The sequence below is a fragment of the Amphiura filiformis genome, chromosome 13, assembly GCF_039555335.1.
Source record: "Amphiura filiformis chromosome 13, Afil_fr2py, whole genome shotgun sequence".
NCBI lineage: Eukaryota > Metazoa > Echinodermata > Ophiuroidea > Amphilepidida > Amphiuridae > Amphiura > Amphiura filiformis.
Genome location: NC_092640.1, coordinates 27,143,474 through 27,167,098, shown reverse-complemented (window position 1 = coordinate 27,167,098; position 23,625 = coordinate 27,143,474).

Here is a 23,625-nt window from a genome sequence, read left to right as displayed (position 1 = left end):
CCGCCGCCACTCTCGATCTTATTCCTGATCCAAAACTTGGTCACTTTAGTGCACATGCCTTGCTCATGATGAATTTGGGGCCTCCAAATTTTGGCCTGGCCCAGGGCCCCCAAAAAGGTAAATCCGGCCCTGGGTATGGACAGATAGAACAGTACAAGACAGGACAGGACACACCCAAGTAAGACGGATACATGACATGTCATGTCATGTCGTGATATAAAACCAAAAAATTCACGGTATTTATTTAAAAAAGCATATCTTGGGATGTGTGAAGGAAATATTATTTGAAATATCGATATTGGAAGAGAATTTTGGGGGAAATGAAAAGCCCACGAAAACCAATCAGCCATGGAATTATTTGACTAAATTTGAATAGGATTCGTCATGGAAATCAGCAGCTGACATTAAAAAAAATGTCGTGAAATGAATTTGCATAAACCTATAGATTTACAATTTTTAAAAATCGACACTTTTTGAAGTGTTCCACACTTTTTCTCCTACTATGCTAATAACAAAGTACAATTCGCTCTTTCAAAACGACACTTTTTGATGTTTTCAACAATCTTAATATGTGACCCGCTCTAACAATACCAGGAATAAGTCGAAAAAAAAACGTAAGCATTAGACAACAAGCTTTAAAATGATACCAAAATTATATGAATATCATCAATACTTTATACCTTGATAATTTTTGCCAAATTGCTATTCTGAGTAATGGGCTAATTAGTTTCCTTAAATATGATTGAATTTTTTTAAATTGTGATTGTATACGTCTGTGGACCCCAAATTTGACCTAAGATCTTTTTGCGTATAACTCAAGAATTGTATATCGGAGATATGTCAAACTATTCTTTTTCTGATTGCTTAAGGGTATGAACGTTTGGACAGTATTTATTGTGGGACATTAGAGCACATTAGACATATCGAGTTGCATTCTGAATACGAAGAATGTCCTTCTTACATCAAATAAGTTTGATTTTTTTTTGAAATTCGCAATGTAATACACATATTATGGCAAATGATAAAAAAATTTATATATTTGATATTTAACAGTACTCGAAGTAAACTTTATAAATCTGATGATTTATACTTAAAGTGTATGTAAGTGGGATGAAAAGCCGATGATCAATTGAAAATTTTAACTTTTTGTATCGAAGATTTTTTTCCCAAAACACCAAAATTAATATATTAATATTATTATTATTATTTTGATTCAATATTATTATTATTTTTGATTTGTAATGCCAATGTTTTTCAATATTATATCGAATGATTTCAAAAGCAAAGTATATCAGCGTGGGGATCGACAACAGTTGTTAGAAATGAATTTTTGAATGATGCCATACGTCGAAAAAATAATACGCCATTATCATGCTGAAAAAATAATGAGATCATTTCAAACAAAGATCTCGTGACTTCAAAATACATTAAATCGGCGTGCTAATTGAGAATAACATGCAACAGTTGTTTTAAATGATCATAATCATTTTCAAATGCTGCTAAATTAATAAGGAGTTAAATATGGCGCTAAATCCAATAGCTGCCTTGTGTTACATTTTTTCTGGTAAGTTTTAACATTTTTATACTTAAATGACATTTAACGATTGGAATGGATATGTTTGTAACTCTAAATTATTTTCTAGCTATTTTCAACATCGTTTTGTCCCCTAAAAATTCTCCAATGCAAAATTTCAAAATAGCTGCCATTGGATTGGGCTCCTTTTGGAACAACATAAATAAGTTTCTTTTAAACTTTATTATATTCTTCTTGGCTTCTTGGCACGTGGGAGGTTAAAGAGATTTGCAATACTTTTTTAAAAGATCACCAAAAAACTGTTATAACTATTCTAGTGGTCCAATGTTAGTAGATTGGCAATGCTACTGACACTGTTAGGAATATCTTCAAATGAATTTTACACAAAGCGGCCTTTGGAATTACCGCCTTTAGGAACCAAACTGTTCATATGAGGTTTTGGTTCCAAAAGGCAGCCATTTTAAAACTTTGCAGGGAAAAATGATGTTGGAAATAGAAAATAAGATAGAGTTACATTTAATCGATGCCATTTAAACTTAACAATGTTAAAACATACCAGACAAATGTGACACAGAGCAGCTATTGGATGTAGCGCCTTTTTTGAACCAAGCTCTTTATATAGTTCAAAACTCTTTCAAACAAAAGTTTGATACAACGACCTTGATCAATGAAAGTTTTGCACTAACACATATCTCCCAAAAAGCGTCACAAAGCGTACAAGATATGTTCATTGAACACAACCTAGCCAATAAACGGAATTGACCCCTAAATGACCTTTGACCCTTAATTGGAATTTAGCTTTGTGCATTAGCTAAAAATTTAAACTTAACAATGTTAAAACATACCAGACAAATGTGACACAGAGCAGCTATTGGATGTAGCGCCTTTTTTTAACCAAGCTCTTTATATAGTTCAAAACTCTTTCAAACAAAAGTTTGATACAACGACCTTGATCAATGAAAGTTTTGCACTAACACATATCTCCCAAAAAGCGTCACAAAGCGTACAAGATATGTTCATTGAACACAACCTAGCCAATAAACGGAATTGACCCCCTAAATGACCTTTGACCCTTAATTGGAATTTAGCTTTGTGCATTAGCTAAAGTTAATGCACATGAAAGTCCCAACTCTGTACTACTTAATTTAAGCATAGGGGCAAGGACTACAACTAATCCACTGGAAATTTTATTTCAGCACAGACAACAGTTATGGAGTTACAGTCAAAAATGAGGGAAAACCAATATTTGATCAATAAATCAATAATAACTTGCCTTGAGTTGCTGAATTGTCAGTGCAGTAGTTGTAGTCCTTGCCCCTATAATATACATATCTTACTTGTCACCAATGCGCTATAATTTTTGAGAAAAATGCAAAAATAGACACAAAATTGGCCAGGGTGTAGTACCCCTTAAGGTTTCTTTACATACCAAAATACAATGAGGGTTCTGTTTTTATTGGGACACCCTGTACCAAGCAGGCTTGTCAAGAAACATTGTACCCAGGGGGCTTTACCAAACCCGTAGCCATTAGATTTGGGATTCGGGCTTGCCCGACGAAGTAGAAGGGGTGTGTGTGTGAAGAGAGGTGTGCCCCTTAGAATTTGGATTATTTTTTTCAAATGAATTCCCAAGTTAAGCTATTTAGTGCAACATTTTTTACAAAAAAGTACATTATATTATCAACACATGGTGATAGTAACATTGCGTCAACAATACATTATGTATTAATATGCGAAGCAAATCAGATATTTCCCATTAAGTGCACATGCCTTAAATGCGACAGTACATTTTATGATTGTGATTAAGTAATTATATTATAGTCGTGCGAATCTTTTCATGCCTATTCACCTGCTTAAAAACGTAATATATGGAAAGTTATTATCATAACAAAGAGCACGCCGCGAAATCCCATAAGCAGCTGGGGCACGATCTACAGCTTTGACACGATTTAGGGCAAGGTTGAATAAAAATTCCTTTAAAAAAGGAATGGGCGCCCAATGGGAGCTTTAATGTGATGTGCTGAAATGGGGGGGGGGGGCACTCCCACTTTGGAGGTGACGCGTATGTAGTGCTGTTAAGACCCTTTTCACCATCGCTGTCACCCAAAGTCCCCATATTTTTCCTTTAGATCTACCACGCAAAGACCTTGGCCCATATACTTACATCTGAACAGCAACGAGCCTCGTCTATCACTGATTTTGTTAATTCTTTTGAAATAACAAAGACATTTGAAGTCATTTAGAACTAGGAATTCAATTTTCGAGGCTTCTTTAGGCTCTCACACAAAGACCCCATTAAAAAGTTATATTCTCACCCGATTCCCCCCTCCCCCAATTTAAATGCAAACGGTCTCTCTCTCTCTCTCTCTCTCACCCAATAACCCCACATTTTATACATTTTGCTCTCACCGAATGCCAAAAATCATGCTCTCACCCTTATTACACAGCCCTACACCTATATCCATTTCATATTGAAGTACCACACCGCACCGGTGCTGAAATGTCACCGTTTGGATACATTAGGATGAAAGCGGTTGGTTTCAAATAAAAAGGAATAAAGATCAGGTTACTATTTCGGTATTGTTTTGACTGTTGAGCTTGTTAGGAAATCATGTTGTGGGGGTTGTTCGAGTAGAATTATTTTATTTACATATGGTCCATATGGACCATATGATATTTAAAAAAAACTGTCGCTTGTAAATACCTAACAATATTGCATGCCTGGTTATCGATTTAACGGAAAATCGCCGCGGATATCAGGTTTTAGGGCAATTGAACTTATTTAATATGTTTAAGCGAAAAGTCACGGCGTATTGATTGTTTTTATAAACCCAATAATTTTGTATTTCAAACAAAGATGAAAAGCTTATACGCGCAGGATTTCAAGGATTTTTTAAAGGTTAATGTTTAAAACAAGCCTATATGCACGGGGTTTCAAGTGTTTTTTTAAAGGTAAATGTTTTAAATTTAAATTAAATTTTAACCAAAATGTCAATTGCAACTACCGCGCTAGATTTTCCAGGGATAAGAGACCATCCATCCCTGGATCATACTCTGCGATCGTAATAGCGCCATCTCTTGAAAAGCGTCGGTGTTTTTATTAATCCATTATTAATTTTTCATATTTAAACAAAGGATAACGTGCCTAGACGCACAAGATTTCATCCCGTGCATATTATTAAACAATAATAAAATCAAAACCAAGCAAGTTGTGTTTTTATTTCTAAGCTGGGCATACTTTTAAGCAAAACAGTTGCGAAGTAAATCTAGCAAGACCGAAATTAGAAGCTTTTTGCAAAGTCAAGCCAAATAATGGACCGCCACCGTAGCGGGCGCCCCAAAAAGTGAGGAAATTGAACATCACCACAAAAAACATCACAGGGTACAATGTACGCCCTCTGTTTTATTTCATCACCCACGAAAAATTGATTTCTTGTGAAAATTGTAATGTTTTATTTCATCACGTTCTAAAACAAACGATTTCTTATGTATTACTTTGTTTCGTGATGAAAATCGTGATGTTTTATTTCATCACGCTCTAAAACAAATGACCTCTTATTTATTACTCTGTTTTGTGATGAAAATCGTGATGTTTTATTTCATCATGCTTTAAAATAAATGATTTCTTATGTATTACTTTGTTTTGTGATGAAAATTGTAATGTTTTATTTCATCACGCATTAAAAGAAATGATTTCTTATGTATTACTTTGTTTCGTGATGAAAACCGTGATTTTTTATTTCATCACGCTTTAAAAGAAAAGATTCCTTATGTATTACTTTGTTTTGTGATGAAAATCGTGATGTTTTATTTCATCACGCTCTAAAGCAAATGATTTCTTATGTATTACTTTGTTTTGTGATGAAAATTGTGATGTTTTATTTCATCGCGCTTTAAAAAAATTATTTCTTATGTATTACTTTGTTTCGTGATGAAAACCGTGATGTTTTATTTCATCACGCTTTAAAACAAAAGATTCCTTATGTATTACTTTGTTTTGTGATGAAAATCGTGATGTTTTATTTCACCATGCTTTAAAATAAATGATTTCTTATGTATTACTTTGTTTTGTGATGAAAATTGTAATGTTTTATTTCATCACGCATTAAAAGAAATGATTTCTTATGTATTACTTTGTTTCGTGATGAAAACCGTGATTTTTTATTTCATCACGCTTTAAAAGAAAAGATTCCTTATGTATTACTTTGTTTTGTGATGAAAATCGTGATGTTTTATTTCATCACGCTCTAAAGCAAATGATTTCTTATGTATTACTTTGTTTCGTGATGAAAATTGTGATATTTTATTTCATCGCGCTTTACAAAAAATTATTTCTTATGGATATATTACTCTGTTTCGTGATGAAAATCGTGGTGTTTTATTTCATCACGCTCTAAAGCAAATGATTTCTTATGTATTACTTTGTTTCGTGATGAAAATCGTGGTGTTTTATTTCATCACGCTCTAAAGCAAATAATTTCTTATGTATGAATTTGTTTTGTGATGAAAATTATGATGTTTTATTTCATCACGCTTTCAAAGAAATGATTTCTTATGTATTACTTTGTTTTGTGATAAAAATCGGGATGTTTTCTTTCATCACGCTCTAAAACAAATGATGATTTCTTATGTATTACTTTGTTTTGTGATAAAAATCGTGATGTTTTATTTCATCACGCTCTAAAGCAAATGATTCCTTATGTATTACTGAGAGAGGGGGTGAAGGGGGGGGGGGGTAGCAGAACGTCCAGCCAAACCGATGAAAGTCCAAATCGGTATTTTGTCTCTCTATCCCATAAAAGAGTGTAACGTACCCGTAGGTTATATACATTAAAAACTCTATTCCGGTTCATTAGTACAAAGCAGTAATATCATGATATAGATGGATGTGCTTGAAGATTCGGTCATATTGTTCTCCTTTTGTGTCGTATATATGCAGATATTTCAAATGTTAATTTCATAAAAATTAAAGAAAAATGTGTAGTTGTCATCCTTGTTGGGTCTTGGTTATGATGCTGCATCCTTGACCATTTTGTGAGAGGTATGTGCACGTATTTTGCGTATGGTGCGTATAAACACAATCTAGCGTGCATGTGCGCTAGTGTCGGAGACGGAGATAACACGTAGTAATTAAACTATGATAGTTAGCTCCGAAATAGAAGAGACGCATAGGATTAGAAATCCCCGTCATTTGAGTTTTTTAAAGAGACTTCATGTTATGGGGAGATCTTCGGTTTCTGTGTCCACTTGATGATTAAGACAAGGTGGGTCGCATGTCCTGAGATATGGGACCGGAGTATAGATGAGGTGACCTATGATGTCACATGTTTACATTCAGACCGCCCTCTGTTGTTTTTAGCCAGGCAAAATAACACAGGAGTGTCTATGGCAGACCACATAAATCTCTTCAAAACTCAACTTTTGAAAACCTTTCAAGTTTTGTGTGATATTATAAATATAGCTTGATGCATTTGTAAACAAGTTTAATAATGTTTTTAATATGATTTGCTTTGAAACCAAAGTTAATGAAACAAAATCAACTTCTTCCATGTAAACTATAGTGTTTTTTGCCTGTCAGTTTTGATCTCAGGCCAATAGAGGGCGTATCAAATGTAAACACATGTCACCTCATCTATAGCTGGATACTATAACTCTCAGGCTCCGTTTTGGAGTCTGAAAACTGTTACTCAGTGAAACATGAATTGTATGTGATTCACTAGGGGTTGTTATCTTGTAACATTTAACAGGGTCGAGTCCAGGCTATATAGCAGCTTGCTAAACACGTGTTTCTGAACCATGTAAACGGAATACGATGGTCCTTCATCAGTAGCTTGCTGGAGGCCCTATTTCTTTGGAACCTCTTTGGAGAGCTTGTCTATTCCTGGTTTAGGTGGGTGCTTGGCTGACTTTGTGTTTGGTATAGGTCCGTAGGCCTATCTGTTGCCTCTTCCCTGTGTATATTTGAAAGATCTTCGTGAAATTATAGGCTATCTATTTTGTTGGTGGTGAAGTCATGTTGTCACCTAACAAGGCGTTGCGTAGGCCTATGTCTTCGTGCATATTTTCTTAATGTTTGCAATTAAGAAGAGTTGCTGGATACCTCGTCTCTTCAAAATCTTCAGATGGAGAGATCTATTATGTGTTGGTGGATTCAGTATCTGAATCCTCGATGGCTACAAATTTGTTGAAGCCCCTACTCTCTGTTTCCAGTTCTTGAAGTTGTTGTAAGGTGGGTGGGGCGGGAGGGGTGCCCTCGTACCTCATGAAGTCCTCATAAGTGTGGTCATCTTCTTCTGGAGATGGAAGTTTGGCCCTCTCGCAGGTTCTCAGCTCTGCTGCAGGCTATGATTGGTGGTTTGGGGAATGTTATTTTCAGCTTCTGATTGTTGCTGATAATATTCCAATGTTTTTGTATAGCCTGTTTTATGTGGTTTCCCGCGAAATGCGGGGCATATTTGGTCTTGAAAACCAAAGGTATTTATAATATAAGGTATTTAACGGCGGTCATGTGCCGTTGTCCAGCCTGCATATTTGTATCTACTCTGTGCTCCGTTTCTGGAGTGTGGTCTGTGTCTCGGGTTGTTGTGTTGTCTCGGTCTGGAGTCTCGTTGCGCTGGGCGTTGGCTCCGTGGTTGTGTCGGGGCCAAACTGGATTTTCTCTTTTGCGCGGCAGCGGCAGTGGAACGCTGACCGTCTTCATACGTCTTCTTTCTCTCCTCTTTCTTCTTGTCTAAATCTCGTGTAAGAAGAGTAAGGGCCATCTCGCCTACTGGCTCCCTCCCATATCTGCAGTGATCTCTTGACGGGCCTCGTCTAACAGAGATTGTATCTTGGAGTTGAGTCTCGGAATCAGAGTTGTCGAAATGTCTTTGTTGAGGGTATCAAGCCATACCTGATCGAATTGTGCCTGCATCTGGTCTATCTCCATCTTGGTTGAAAAAGAATATTGGATACCTGTCGGTAGTATTGGTAGCTTCCTTTTGGTGGTCCATTCTTCGGGTGGATTCTGTTGGCCTGATATGCAGTCTTGAAGTAGTTGGCTCTTGTGTTCGAGTGCCGCCAACTTTATAACGAAAGTGTTGATATGGTTCACTTTCGTTCGTACATGCTCTTTCATCTCGGTCAGCGACCGGCTGAGAGTTGATGTGTTATTAGTAGGTATATCACCTCAAAAATAATCGCAGCAGAAACACGTTATTGAATGTTCCTACATTATTGAGCTTTATTAAAGCATCAAAAATCAAAAAACAGAATTGAAATCGGTCAATGCATTGTGACGTAGTGTCAATTTAAAGATGCTCGAAGATGGAATGAAATCCTGCCACAAATGGCTGTAATGACAAAATTGGCACATTTCGAGATTTTGAAGGTTTATTTGGACGCTTGCTTGAAAAAGCAGCGTTAATTTAAATATCACATGTTAAATGCCTATCTTTCCTGACTTCGTTATAGAAAACAAAATTTAAACAATCTATCATTGAATAATTATAATAAATTAACCAAATATACTATTTTAGCAATTTCGGCCAATCTGCAGACAAATTAAAGCCATATTATAACATTTGCTGAGAAGAACGCCCTCAAAAAAATGTTAAATTCAGGTTTTTACACGATTGTAATGTACTTGAGTAAACAAAGATTCTCTGCAAAAATCAAGACTTTAGGTGCTGTAGTTTTGTCAAAATCCGTGATTTTGAATAAACCACCGGAACCGTCGTTTTATTATTACGATAGAAATATTAGTCGAACGCGTATGTGTTGTTCATAACACCAGAGAAGATGTAAAAGAAGGAGATAGATCCAGCTATCCTCAAACAAAATATGTGTGTTGCCGCTCATTCAAAAGCAATCACGCTATTTAGGTTTAACAATAAAATACAACAAAAGGGTTCGAACCCATGACGGGTGTGATACACAAGTTGCTGCTTACTGGTTTTAGAGAAAGGTCAGTGTCTGTATACCATCAATACCATGCATACCATGCATGCAGATCCTAACATCCAGTTTATTTTAAATAAAATATGACCGAAGTTCCATGGCAAATAATAATTTTGCACGCTTGGTTACGCTTTCAACCTCTACGATTTATGATACAGACTATTTTCAATTATCAAAATATCTTTATTAGGTTTGCAGGAAATGACAGGAAAATACATTAAAACAATAAAATATAGATGATCAAAAATCATCCCGTTTCTAACAAAATCCTAAAACACTCTCCTAAATAATTAATATATATTCCAAAATGGGCGGATTTTTTTGGAATCTTTACAAAACTACATTTCTTTCTTATAGTATCCACGTGCGGTATCCCTGCAGAGCAACATCAGGTTCATAACACACACGTGTCATACTTTCAAGGAATTATCTATAGAAACATTGGATATGGTTTCAATTCTGGAGTGAAAATTAATCAACCGTAGTCGGCAAGGCACATCACATCAAAGGCTACTTTCAAGTAGATGTGTAACTACTTGAGAATAAAGGACTATGAATAGGTGCGACAGGATAACCTACGGGATTATCTCAAGGATATAATTCCGTTCTTCCTCCTTCTTTTTCAACTTTCCTGATAACACAGTACTACGTACACGGCGTGCTGGACAAACACATACGCCAGAAGATCGTACTGTATTACAACCGCCGGAGTAACATGCATTGGCGCTGGTAGTAAATTCAATTTTCTTTGCTTTACCTCACTTGTTCGGCTCAAAATTAAAGGGGACATATCTGACAGTAAAAGCTAACATTTTATGGAAAATAAATACTAATCTATTTTTAAAGAAATGTTATAATATGGCTTTAACTCTCAAAAAATGACTAAGTTCAGCTAATTAATATGCAAAATTGATGCCAATAGAAAACCGTACATGATATAAAGGTGCGGTTTTTTTTGCACACATATGTATACAAAGTTCTTTCAATTGATAACAAAAAATACACAAAAAGTAATTAATTATGCCAATTAGGTAATTACAGTTAATTATGTATTATTATGCAAATTAGGCATGAGTAATTTTGGTGGTTTTTTAATATTTAATGAACGTCTGTTCATTCATCATACATTTTTTAAGAATGATCCCTTATGAGGTTGAATAAATGAACTGCGGTTAATTATTTAAAAACAATAAAAAAAAATAAAAAGTTTGACATTTTGACGGTGTCTGGAATATAATTTTCATTTTTACTGTAAACATGGTATGTGTTACCATTACTCAAAGCCAAGTCCAAAAAGTAAAAATAAAAATTCAGTTGCAATGAGACCTTAAATTAACATTTTGTCATCACGATTAACATGGGAGGACAATCGGTAAATGGAACAGCTATTTTACTGTACCGCGTATACAAAAGTAGTATAGCCTTGGACACACACACAATGGCTTAGAGCTATTGTGGTTTGAAAAATTACTCCCTAAAAATATCATTGATTAATGTTTTGCTTCAACTAGTTTTAGGGGAGTGCTTCATTCGTTGTCTACGGAAATAATTTACATGCTAAGAAAGATTAGTATTTCAGCTAAATGGCGGTAGGTCCCTTTACTTCAATAGGCCTATATTTACTGATTTATGAGCGATCTTCAAAAATCCATAAAAACAGGCAGTAGTTCTTAAACAAAACAATTTTTAATCTCGGGGGACCCGATGGTAGCCTCGAAGGCTTCACACACATATATTAAAAATTCAAATAATTTGGATAAATGAAGCATATGAAGAAATTCATTTATCGACATGGATGTTTTCTAAAATTGGCCAAATTTGAAGCGCGCCCTTTTCAATTCACTGTTATGCTTGCATGCACAGTGTAGCAGAATTATTGTGCAGCCACTGTGACATACCTATTATTAGTGTCATTCAGAAATACTTTGGTGCGCTTTCTTGTTTCTGTCCCCAGGTCCATGGTGTCGCGTCCTTTATCAATAACCGCAGTGGTTCAGAGATCATGGCTAGTCGTGGGATGAATCGCGAGCAGTATGTAGCGAGTCCCAAGAAGCTGCGGACCTCGTCCTTGCTGGTTGGTGGCGCTGCGTTTTGCAAGCTCTCAACTTTATCTGGCGATGGAGAGATTCCGGCAGCACTGAAGACATGACCAGAGAATTCAATCTTTTCTGTGTTGAAGGCACACTTGTTCTTGTTCAATGTCAAGTTTCTTTCGCGCAGTCGCTGTAGACAGTTCGCGAGGGGTTGCTTGTGTTCCTGTGGATCTTTCGCGTACACAAGGATATCATCGCTGATGTTGATGACACCTGGTAATCCTGCCAAGGCTGATTGGGTCAGATTCTGGAACTGTTCAGCCGCACTGTTGACACCAAAATTCAGTCTTTTAAACTGAAATAGTCCAACATGTGTTGAGAAGACTGCGAGATACCGTGATTCTTTATCAAGTTCTATCTGATGGTACCCATTCTTTAGGTCCAGCTTAGAGAAGACGTTGGCACCATTCAGGTTTGCGATGATGTCGTCAATCGTTGGGGTGACATGACGCTCGCGTTGTATTGCTTTGTTGGGGGCGCGCATGTCTATGCATAGGCGTATCTCATCAGGGCTTTTAGGTTTCTTTACAACCCGGATGGGTGAGATCCATGGTGTTGGCGTATCCGACACAGCCTCAATGACATCCAGGCTTTTCAGTCTTTCTAGCTCAGCCTCCACTTGCTTTCTCACTGGAAAGGGTATGCGGCGGTGTGGTTGTGTGATTGGCTGAATATCATCATTTACATGGAGTTTACACTTAGTATCAGACAACTTGCCGAGGCCTGTGAACCGATCATCGTAGCTTTGTACAAGTTCTTCTATGGACATCTCTGAACTTTAAGTGTCAACAGAGTCAAGACGTGTATCTCAATGATTTTCAGTTTCTTTGCACTGCTGTAGCACAAAAGCGGCCGGGTCACTGACTCCTATTGCTCGGACAACATGAAATTCTGTGTCTATGCGGGTATTATTACAGAAGATGACAACGGGTATTTTGCCATATGTGTATAGTTGTTTCTTGGCGCCATATGCGAAAATTTTCTTGGTTGACCGCTGCAATTTGGGTTTGATGATCAAAGCATCATATTGTTTCTTGGTCATGACATTGAAAGTCGCGCCAGAGTCTACTATTACTATGGTCTTTTGGCCATTAATGGTTATTGGTACTCACGGCTGTTTTTCTTCGTCTTTCTCGTCTTCAGATCTGTTGCTGAGAATGTATGCATATTCTTGCTCAAATTCACTGTCTTGATCAATGTCGCCTTCCACGGTCACCATATTCGCTTTCCCCCCTACATTTCTTCTCGAAATGTTTTTTTTTTCTTGCAGTAGTTGCAGGTTTGTAGGTGGGTTGGCCCTGGTTTGACCTGGCCCTTTGAATTTACGTACCGTGCCAATTGCGTTAATTGGGGCAGCCTGTTGTGTATTAGTCATGTGCTTAAGCTGCACCGATGCAGCTGCTGTGGCTCTAATTAGGGACATAGCCTTGTCTAATGTCAGGTTTTCTTCTCTTAGAAGTCTACGTTTAGTATTACAATCTCGGATGCCGATGGTGACCCGGTCTAGGATTAGTGATTCGCATGTTTCGGCTATTTTTTTCAATTGAATACGTATCGCTCGTAGGTTGTGTTCTTCTTCCCTTTACGTCAGTATGTTTCAAATTTTTCGATGACTTTATCGAATTTCTTTTCATCCCCCATCTGTAGTGAATTGGAATGTATTAAATGTGTCCAATGCTTCCTGACCAATGACTGACAACAGGGTTGCTATGCGAGTGGCATCGCCCATTTCCTTAATCCCTGTGGCTATCTCAAAGTTCTTGAAACATTGATGAAATTTAATCCAGTTTTGCGATAGATTATGATCTGACATAGACAGTGGTAAAGGTGATGGGATGTTGAAGTTTGCCATGATTGTGACTCAGTGTTCATGAGACGTAATCTGTTTCGATCTTACCCAATCCTTGAAAAGTCTGTACCTATGTCGGTTCAGAGTGGTGGTAAATGTTTAAATTTATCCTCGTCGCCAGTGAAAGATCGTTGGGACCTCATAATAATATGAAACGCCAGATACATTGTATAATGACGGTCAAATGACTCGGTAATATGTTTCTAATATGGTGTTTATATCGAGTGCTGATTTAGGTCAAAGGTTATGATTTCATACAAGCTGTGTTTAACTACTGGTACGTGATTGGTTAAGGGCGCACACCACTAAATTATCGCCCCATTGAAATACGTGTGAAAACACCGGTATTCTTTTCTCGTTTTTAGGCCTTTTCGGCACTTTCTGAGAATTTTAATGATAACCAGTCGATTGCAAATCCATGAAAGTTTAACATATGTTTCAATGTATGGGTAGTCTTCCGTCTCGTTTTCCCGGTAGGAGCCACTGAACAGCACCCTCACTGTTTTTGACATGCTCTCAAGAGTGCAAACCTGTTTCTGCCATTTTTTCATTCGCGGACCTATTTTTTTCGATAATTATAACAATGCGACTTTTTTGATGACTCAAATTCATGCATAGGCTTTACACTTTCATTTAAGCTATAATTCGCTACTCTGTCTGATAATTAGTCCAAACAGCAGCCCATAATACCGCAAAAACTTTCCGTATTTTACCGGAACTTAGTAGGGTTGCACAAATGGCGCATTGATTTAGTGGTGTGCTCCTTCAAGGGTAACTGATGTTCTTAAAATCGAATTTTGTTATATTTTTCTAGAAATATAAAATGTTTTGAGTAAAACACTCAAGGTTTGAGTGCTCTGCGATATCCACATCAAGAGAAATGTCCTATCAAAGTTACATGGTCAATTCCGAAAATGTGCAAATTTTCAACAATTCAACCATTATGCTTATTTCCCTAGATTTGCATTAAATACCCATTCTCGACATATAGTTTTTGACCGTTTATCTGCTAAAGACCGCTTTCAAATGAAACGAAATTATGTTTAATAATTGCAAGCGTCTGTATATTAATGATTTTGCAACAATCACCCCCCCTTATATAAAAATTAAGATTTGGGACGTTTAAAGACTTGTGCCGATTTGTCACCTTAGACAATATTGTTCCAAATCTAAGAAATCTTCGTTTCCTCACAATTTTTGACAGTTTCTTTAACTCTGAAGGCCTCTGAGAGAATAAACTTCGGCGACTTGCATCTAAAACGCATTAAATATATTCACTAACATAACAACTATCTATTTAAATCGAAAAAACTGCAATTTAATCAAAAGTCATCTTCAATTTTGCCTGAATCTCTCAGGAGCCCGATTTTACGCCTAGGCCCTTCGAAGGGCGCACACCACTAAATAATCGCCCCATTGAAATACGTGTGAAAACACCGGTATTCTTTTCTCGTTTTTAGGCCTTTTCGACGCTTTCTGAGAATTTTAATGATAACCAGTCGATTGCAAATCGATGAAAGTTTAACATATGTTTCAATGTATGGGTAGTCTTCCGTCTCGTTTTCCCGGTAGGAGCCACTGAACAGCGCCCACACTGTTTTTGACATGCTCTCAAGAGTGCAAACCTGTTTCTGCCATTTTTTCATTCGCGGACCTATTTTTTCGATAATTATAACAATGCGACTTTTTTGATGACTCAAATTCATGCATAGGCTTTACACTTTCATTTAAGCTATAATTCGCTACTCTGTCTGATAATTAGTCCAAACAGCAGCCCATAATACCGCAAAAACTTTCCGTATTTTACCGGAACTTAGTAGGGTTGCACAAATGGCGCATTGATTTAGTGGTGTGCTCCCTTAATCGCCTAATTCTCGCTATTCGCAATAAGGGCGCCGCCAGCGGTTTGCGATGTAATCGTGATGTATCATGGGAAAAGGTCGACATCAAGTCCGCGCAATACGAATATTACCATGCTATTACATAGGAACACGTGACAATATTTTTTAGTTTGTCAAAATAAAGGTGTTACACGCGAATCGATACTCAATAATACTTAATAATGTGATTTGAAATGTGCACAATTAATTTTTCTCTATCGATTTGCGTGTAATACCGTTATATTGACAAACTAAAAATATTGTCACGTGTTCCTATGTAATAGCATGGTAATATTCGTATTGCGCGGACTTGATGTCGACCTTTTCCCATGATACATCACGATTTTCCCATGATACATCACGATTACATCGCAAACCGCTGGCGGCGCCCTTCTTGCGAATAGCGAGAATTGAGTTACGGGCGCGCAACACTACAGCACATCACTAATTTTATAACCCTCAGTGAACGTACAGCACATCCAGATCTGGCAAAATTTTATTTCTTAGCTAGCGACCTATCAAGTCTATTCTCAAAATGAAAACAAAAGAAACCTGTACAAAGTAATAGGACCGTCATTTGATGAAATGAGGGGATACTCGTATACCGTAAACGTTCGCCTAATGGCGCTTTTGGATTCTTAGAAATGTGAGAGCGCCATCCTTGTAAAATCTCAACAGCATTAAGGATACGTGTATGTTAAATTGAGCAAATGCCTCAGAAAAAATATCGTGACATGACCCAATACTTCAGGTCACTAGGTTAGTTGCTAGAGCAGCAAATGTTTTGGGGTTTCTTCATGTATTCTTTCTCAAAGTGCCATTGGACTTAATTTGTAAATCGATTCATACGTTATACCTAACTCATTTTGGTAAATCTTTTTATAACATTGTAATTTCTTCATATTTTTTAATATTCTTCAGTTCAAAATTACACCCTTCTATTGTCTGACCCGTTAGCTCAGTCGGTAGAGGGTGCGCCTTGAATGGTGAATGGTACTTGTTCGAATCTTGATTTCTGCCCCCACTTTTATGTGAAGAAAGGTCAAGAAATGTTTTTGGATTTTGTCCCCATTTTACGAACGAATGTTGTGAATTTTTTTTAATTTAATTTTCTTATTTTTTTTAGATAAATAGGCACTGCGAACAAACGGCAACAAAACCCGCTGACAAAATTTGCTCCACCTGCTACCTATCAATGCGTGATATATTCCAGTACATTTAACAGTTAAATGACCTTTGAAAAATAGAACGGCCTCAATGTTTCAAATTGTGTAACTACATTACTTTATTCATTTATGCATTATAAATGATCAGCTATTTTTTTTTTTTTTTTTAGGATAGAACCCAAGTAGATCAGACCATTGATTATATAACTATCAGACCACGAAGTAGTTACGTAACTCCGTGATGGTATCGGAACAAAGCACTGTTTGTATGGCGATCATTACGATGCCATTGGGGTATTGTGTGCCTTCCAAAGCGCCTTATAACATGTTCTCATTGTATTGTGGAATCCTAGCCAGTATTCAATGATAGCTATAGAGGCCTTGCGTTTATCGATTGGCTCCAAACAAAGGATTTGAACCGGTTTCTTCCCCGTAATCATGGCGCAGTGCAGTCCATTCAATCAAATGTTGTCATCAACCTATTTGATCGTAGTGCATTTTGTTATGTGTGTGAGACGAACTGTCGCGGTAGATGCAATCATGTTTTTGTTGAATGCATTTTAGTAGTCCGCCATATTTACGGGATGATATGTCATATGCACAGCCTCAATTCAGTTGGTCGTTGTATGATTTTGTTCGTTCACTCATTCAAATTTTATTTATATCATTTGAAGACTGAGCCTATTATGATACATCCTCCTTGGAACAGTTTCAAACAAATATAGCTAGGGATTATTGGGGCAGAGGTTATCTTTTGAATCCTCTTAGAGGGCTATCATTTTTTTTTTTTTTTGGGTGTCCAAAATTTGCAAAAAGTCTGCGTCAATAAAATTGCGCACCCCCTATGTCGGCAACAAAAATTTTATGATCCCAAACCCCAAAATTGTATTGAAATCAGTCTTTTTGAATAAAATAACACACTTTCTGTGGTCATCGTGTGACTCCCTACATTTTGGTCATAAAACATTTTATGACCCCTCCTATTATTCTTTCCAAGACTTTATGACCCCCGTATATTTGGGACCCCCCCCTTTCGAATAAAATGATATACCTCTTATGACCACTGATGCATAGGCAAGGACACTCGCGCGAATTGAAAGACTTGTCGCACGCGCCAGTTCGTCTCACACACATAACAAATGCCTATACAATCAAATAGGTTCATTACAACATTGGTTGAATGGATTGAGTTACTCTAAAATGAAACGATAAAAACAAAAATCATGAAAAAGACACATACAAGATAAAATAATAAAATTATATAAACAATGTTAAAGATAAAATCAAGAAAATAGAGAATAAAATTTCCTCAAATCAGAAAAAAAAACATTGACAGACATCATAATCTGTCAGAAATTACTGCATGAGATTCGAACCATCAATTTTCTCCACAAGTTCTCTTTATCCTCGCACTATAGTCTAATGCTCTACTCACTAGGCCACAACGTATCAGGTGAATGATTACCGCATTATCATGAACAAGTTTGTTCGATCTTGTTCATAATTGTATGTGTCGATAGGTTTCACCCTTTAACTACACGTACCCTTAATGATCAGTGATAATAGTCGGCTTTTACAGGGATGGCGCTCTCTCATTTCCATGAACTCCGTAGCGCCATTAGGCGAACGTTTACGGTATCATAATTGCAAAGGATTTTGTGAATGGTGAGATATCTTTTCTGGGTTTTGAGTTGAAAAATAGGACAAATACTAATATTTGTTTCTGGGTCTTGATAAACATGGAAGTGGTACCCTTATTTACTACAAACTAAATATGGTCTGAACCATTTTGATCAGTTATAACGGTTTTGAGTGACGCTTTTTTCTTTAAAATTCGGTCAACGTTTGGGTAAATCTTAAAGGATAAACCAAATCTGAAAAAAATAGAGAATTTCGTTGAAATTTCAGCAAGAGACCACATAAAAAAAAACCGAAAACGACATTGATGGTGTTTACATCGGGTGGTAATCGTCATTCTTGGAACTTGCCATTCAAAATAAAGACGACCTTCAGAACATGAAATGGGCCTAGCAACCGGTTAACCGGCAGACAGTTACTAATGACATTTTCATATTTTAACATTTTAACTTTGGATAAAGTGAAGATAGTAAAGTTATATTACTTGTGGTAAAGTTCAGATTGATATTGATGGCCCCCATGTTATATCTTATTCGTTTTGTCTCAGGACATTCTTGCAAAACATTTAATTTGGTTTTGTTCAAATCCTGCATGATATTGACATTGAAAGTTCGCATGTAAGATGATGCTTGGTACTTGTAAATATCTTTTCCTTTAATGTTGATATAAATGCTGCATAAAGAATTATTGCATAAATAATTCCAGCTGGCTTAAAAAATTTTCACACACATTAATGTTTTTTTGCAAATTTCAAGAAATTGTAAGGCAAAGTTTAAATATTTTTAACTTCAACATTAATGTTGCATGGTATCAAAAATCACATGTAAAGCTGTAAGCACTTGGTCATTTTCATTCTTGGCTCAAATGTCCTTTGGAAAGTTAAAATGTAACATATTTGCACAACCTAAAGAATTAAAGTTGGAAAGCTTCCAATTGCAGAAATCAAAATTTTCTCGGACAAACTGTTATTCATCTTCAGTGAAAGCATGAATAACATAACACTGTCGGATTATAAAATAGATAATGTGGACTAAACTTAATGAGATATACAGACTTTAAGAAGCGGTGAACGAGTATAAAAAAGCGTCTGTTGATCAAACTTGGAATAAACTGCATTGATGCGCGCATTCTGCAATCGTTAATTTCCTCGCAACCAGTCAACTGAATCAAATAAAATTTCCATATGTGATGCACAATAAAATAGGCTATGCGCTATATTTAAAAAAAAATTATATTCTGATGTCTATTTGTTGACTTACGTTCATTTTTATTCACTCGGTAATTTTTTCTGGGACACCCTGTATTGGCTAATTCAGCACTAACTGACAATAAAAGTAAAATTTCATTTATTTGCCCAACTTTTAATTAAAGGCTAAAAACATGCAGATTTAGGGTGTTTTTCACATTTTGTGACTTGCATGAAGTTCAATTTCAATTTATGCAATCTAGTTTTTTTGATGTTTCATCCTTTTTGTCTAGGCTTATGACTGAAGGCAGAGGATGATTTAAGGAAGCCCCATCATGCACTGTAAAAGTGTTATCACTAGAGTTTCAACTGCCACTTTACTTTTCAAATCCCATTGAACTCTGTGCAAAAGATGTTGTTTTAGAATTGCCCGTGTGTCATTATTACTTGGTCGATTTCAGATCTAAAGTGATGTATGCATGAAGGATAATTCACACCTTCTGTAGATAACATAAAATGTGAAATCGACCAACCTTTTGAAGGTGTATTTATTGTAAATATATCTGTCCAAATTCAAATTTCACCATGCACGTGTGTATGCAGTGGGCGGGCAGTGGTGTCATGTTCACTCACACAGCTGTGCTAACCGCAAGACTTGCTGGGAAGTGCTTAAATCATCCTCTGGACTGAAGGCCTTCGCTACCGGCAGACTGTTAAGATGAAAAAGATAGTCCACACAATAGGCTACATGACGTAAAACCATTAGCATCACGCACTCTGAAGAGCTACATGTAGCCCCCCCCATTGTATAATGACCCGGGCATAATGATGATTATGGCAGCGGCAACATTATAAAAACATTACAAGTAGGCCTAACCAAATCCCGGGGACTCACATTTTTTTTTGGGTAGGGTGCCTCCGAAGATTTTGAAGTAGGACCCATGGCTATACCACTTCAAACCTGATTTTTACTACCGATGCATATACCAACATAGAATAGACACCCATGACTATACCAGTTGAAAAGACAAAAATACCACCCATTGATATACCAACCCCATATACCACACGTACCCATATACTGACCCATCCATATACCACTATACGTTTAGAATGCCGCAACAAATTTTCATATCATATTTTTTATTTCTTGTTTACTGTATTTTTTATTTTTTATTCTATTTATCAAGGGTCTATCATTTATTAATTATTATTATTTTGTTTGTTATAGGGGTGGTGCAATAATTATGTGTACCCCGGGGTGCTGAAGCATAGAGGAGGGGGACAAAGATTTTTTGGCAGGCCAAAAAGGGAGGGGAGCAATTTTGGCAGAACATTTTGAGAATTCACCACCCTGGGGTACACATAATTGTTGCACCACCCCTTATTTTGTAATGACTACAAATCCAAAATATATTTATTGTTGTTTTGTTTTCTCAATTTCCTAATTTATGTTCGTTTGCCTTGTAGAGGCCAATATCTAGCCTAGTTTGTAACAAGTAATGTGTAGGGAAAGATGATTCTTGCACTTATTTAAATTTTATTTAAGGGGGTACTACACACCTGCACAATTTTGTGGCTATTTTTGCATTTTTTTCTCAAAAATTATAACGCATTGGTGACAAGTAAGATATGTATATTATAGGGGCATAGACTACAACTACTGCACTGGAATTTTTTTTTCAGCACAGACCACAGTTGTGGAGTTACAGTCAAAAATGAGGGAAAACCAATATTTGATCAATAAATCAATAACTAGTTGCCTTGAGTTGCTGAATTTTCAGTCCAGTAGTTGTAGTCCTTGCCCCTATAATATACATATCTTACTTGTCAACAATGCGCTATAATTTTTTAGAAAAATGCAAAAATAGGTGGCACAAAATTGGCCAGGGGTGTAATACCCCCTTAACAACATACAAAAACCACGAAAACAGTGAGGGAAAACCAATATTTGATCAATAAATCAATAACTAGTTGCCTTGAGTTGCTGAATTTTCAGTCCAGTAGTTGTAGTCCTTGCCCCTATAATATACATATATTACTTGTCAACAATGCGCTATAATTTTTTAGAAAAAAATGCAAAAATAGGCACAAAATTGGCCAGGGTGTAATACCCCTTAACAACATACAAAAACCACGAAAACAGTGAGGAAAACCAATATTTGATCAATAAATCAATAACTAGTTGCCTTGAGTTGCTGAATTTTCAGTCCAGTAGTTGTAGTCCTTGCCCCTATAATATACATATCTTACTTGTCAACAATGCGCTATAATTTTTTAGAAAAATGCAAAAATAGGCACAAAATTGGCCAGGGGTGTAATACCCCACGAAAACAGTGAGGGAAAACCAATATTTGATCAATAAATCAATAACTAGTTGCCTTGATTTGCTGAATTTTCAGTCCAGTAGTTGTAGTCCTTGCCCCTATAATATCATAGACTGTAAAAAGAAATTTTACAGTCTATGATAATATACATATCTTACTTGTCAACAATGCGCTATAATTTTCTTAGAAAAATGCAAAAATAGGCACAAAATTACCCCCTTAACAACATACAAAAACCACGAAAACAGTGGCGCAGCCAGTGCCCCCCCCGCTCATCATGACCGTTGGTTCATGCAAGGTAGTCGATTGACGGAAGATGTCTGTGAAAAAAATTGGGTGAGCAATAGACAATATTATGGTGAAAGAAGAACGGAAAAAAAATTAATAAAAAATTAATAGAAATTTTGAACATGAATTTTTTATTTTATAATTTTTTTTGTACGGTACCTTTTTTCTTTCCACTCGTGTTTTATTGCAATTTTAAACGAATTTAATATTCATGCATTTCTGTTCAATGCAATTGCAATTATCATTGAATTTCATTGCTAATTGAAACATCAATTTGACCCATGCATATCGATCGTCTACGTATGATCTTGGCAGTGCTGTCGCGTGTCATGTCAGCTGAATTCGGCACCAAAAATAAAACTCAACTTTACACTGAAAACTTACCCGATTGTTGAAAAACCCTATTTATATGATTCGATGCATTTAAAAATCGGCAGTTAATTTACTTTAAATTTTGCGATCCCGAGTTCCGAGAGGCAAAACTGACTTTAAAAACACCAATTTCAATACCAATTTCAACTTACTACCCGGGCTTACTAACCATGCGTAAAAACGGAAAAAATAAGGGGTCATTGATATACCAAGCGGCCGAAAATGCGACCCATGTTTGCGGCACGTCCCCAAATGGCCATTTGTACTGAGTACCCCCCTTCCCGGAACCAAATGGTCGTTGCCCTACTGATGCACTTGGAATCTTGCCTAAATCCCGAGGGTATATTATGCCTACATACGAGTAGGCCTATATACGTGAAGGCATAGCACACGTATGAAATACTGTTTGTCCATATGCTGGCAACGAAACCGCATTAATGCACTTTAAATCAAATAATGTATCTCAAAGCAGGGAAACAAAATTACACTACTATTTTTTTTTTAATAGCATGCAGTAAAGCTCAGGTGTGTTAATGCTTTAAATGCAGCGGGCTATCGGCCAGTCCCTGGACATGCTGGAGAAGATCTTTTGTTTGTTTGTTTTGTGTTGTTTTGTTGCATGTTTTCAGTGAACTAACCGGTGAACTAAATACATGAAATAAGTACTGTACAAATCAGTTACTAAAATGCGTGCGTGCGTTTTATTTTTCTTCAAGTCTTATTTGCTTTCTTTGAAACACTTGTAGATCTGAGCGCAAGAAGACCGTAAGTCCACTTGGCCCCTCAACATGTATACACAAAAGTTACGTATAGTTTCTTAGGGTTTTATAATGTTTAATACATGTTCCAGGGTGAAAATATCATGAAAGGTTGTGAAAGATTTGTTTTGGCCCCTGAACATGTATAAAACATTTCCAAAGTATACGAAACTATACGTAACTTTAGTGTATACATGTTGAGGGGCCAAGTGGACTATAAATATAGTTCATGTCATATTTGATGTTGGAAATAATCTGGTGATATCATGATGTAGACTGATTTATTTTCTTAGAAGAAATTTCATATTTTAACCATACTTAGTTCAAAATTATGTGGTATAAATGCACCGGCGTAATGCGGGGGCTCAGAGGGGCATTCAGAGTTATGCGGGAGGCTTCTCTGAATTGGTTTTCTTAGAAGGAGTTTCATATGTTTAGTTAGATATTATTTGGCGCTACTATAAACATGATAATAGAATAATTTATTTTGCAGTTGCTGATACATATTTTTAGAATTGGTTACTCTGTAAGTTATTCTTGGAATTGTTTTGGTGATGTTATATTAATGAGATTACATTCTGTAGGCCTATGGCTAT